The sequence below is a fragment of the Hippocampus comes genome, unplaced genomic scaffold (assembly GCF_001891065.2).
Source record: "Hippocampus comes isolate QL1 unplaced genomic scaffold, H_comes_QL1_v1.1 scaffold236, whole genome shotgun sequence".
NCBI lineage: Eukaryota > Metazoa > Chordata > Actinopteri > Syngnathiformes > Syngnathidae > Hippocampus > Hippocampus comes.
In genome coordinates this window covers 156,715-158,966 of record NW_017805879.1, presented here as the reverse complement: position 1 = coordinate 158,966, position 2,252 = coordinate 156,715, and positions in this window count along the sequence as shown.

Sequence of the window (2,252 nt, the reverse complement as noted above, 5' to 3'; positions counted from 1 at the left end):
CCCCTCCTCCAGTCTGGCGCGGAGTTACAAAAAAGATGAACAGCAAAACAGAGAAACGCCTCCAACTGGAGAGGGATGTCCTTCACTCCTTCATCGAGAATGCCCATAACATTGGTAACAATGCACATCACTCAGCTGCTAGTCTTCACAGCCTCAGTCGTGTTGAGATCTAATTTCTTTGCTTTTGCTGCATGTTACAGGAAAGCTGCCACAAATGCTTGAAGAGAAGCGTTCCGCCACGATGGACTGTGAGCCAGCAGTGGCCAGTTTCATAGGTGAGGGATTGACATGTACTGTATATTTAGTGGCCACGTCATTAGTTTCAATCATTTCTTTTTTTTTTTTTTTAATTCAAGAAAATGTTTCTCATACCCGCAAAAGAACAAATAATTATGTGCAAATAATTGTGAACATTTTCAGCCACACATACAAAGTAAATAAATTCAGGTATCACTCAAATCAATTCCAAACAGACCTCGCACTGAATGTCCATTCTTGTTTTGTGTTACTTTGTTTCAGATAAGATCAAAAAGTCCATGGCGGCAATTAAAGCGAAGCAATGGCATTGTGACACCTATAAGCTGGAAAAGCAGACCTGGTCCCATCACCCAAAGGGACTCCCTTTGTGCACTTCCTGGACTGTCGTCTCTCAACTGCCAGATACAGCAACAGACACCAAGATAACTTTTAAAACATCGAATGAGAGACGAGAATTTACCGGTCACAATGATGTCACAGAGAAGATCATGATTTTCTTCTTTCTGATTGTACATTCTTGAATGTAATGAAATCAATTCTTGTATATTTGTAATTATAGAGGTTATTTTGGGGTTCTAGAGGTATATTTGTAATTATAGAGGTTATTTAATAACCAATATATATGTGTGGGTGTGTCTGTGTGTGTGTCTGTGTTTGTACATATATGGTCCACAGGAAAATGTTTCTAAATACGCAAGCAACCTCATTCATTCTTGGATTTGTCCGTCTCCTGTATATATATGTTCTGTTGTAATAAAACTAAGCCCTCGTGAGAGTACAGTAGCTTCCTGGTTTGTCATCTTGCATTCACTACCTTGCAGCATGATCAACAAAGTTGTTTGCGCTGTCAATGAAACATGAATAAGCAATAAAAAGGCTTCTGCCAAGTGAATCAATGAAGTGGTACAGATAAGCTATGGTTGTCCTTTTAGGCATCCATTTTCTAATCGGCTTGTCCTCACAAGAGCCTATCCCTGGTGTCTTTGGGCAGTAGGCAGGGGATACACTGAGCTGGTTGCCATCCAATCGCAGGCACAGGCACATATAGACGAACAACCACTCGCGCTCACAATCACACCTAGGGACAATTTGGAGCGCCCAATCAACCTGCCATGCATGTTTTCGGAATGTGGGAGAAAAGCCATGCAGGCACGGGGAGCACATGGAAACTCCAGGAACTATCTTCTTTAATCTGCTGGATATTTCACCTAATTTAAATATTAACAAGTTAGAAATGCATAAAAAAGAAATACAATATCAATACCCTCATCACAAAATACAAATCCTTTTTTTCATACATTTATGAAGAAAATCTTAACAGTAAAATCACCATAGTTCGCACACAATAAATGCACATTAGATACGATGACGCTTTGCAATTCGTGTATAAAAAACAGAATAAATGAATTTAATGCGAAGGCTATTACCTATACTGTTTCCTGTGCAACTGCAGAATTCGCAGAATCGTGGACGGGGGCTTTTACTGCCCTCTAGTGGTGTTTATATTGAATGCATCCACAGGAGTGATAAAACGATTGCACTTAACCTCACCACTCCTGCTTCCGATGTACTTTGCTTAATTTTCTCCCAGCATATTAATATTTGACGTCATCATTTGACCTTTTTCCGGAAGTTATATGAACGATGCTTGTCGAAAAGGTGGAAAGTTGGCTCAGCCAATCGCACCGTGCGCATGCTCAACCGCTTTCGAGCGTAGCCGTTAATCAAAGGAGCTCACTCAGCAGGGCAGTCGCACTGAAGGTAATGCGCACGCTGTCATCAGGTAGATTGGTGAATTCGACATCGTTTGATCTGTTACCTTCGACTTGTGAAGGTTTGTTGTGAGTTTTATTTGCCTGGCATATCCAAATATTTTGTTGGTATTATTGTTGTTTTTCCTGCAAGTACCAGCTAACATTAGCCTGGCGACTGCAGTATTGAACGCCACTTCCCATCTTGTCTTCACAACGGCAAGCCCACCCGTGCTTCCGATG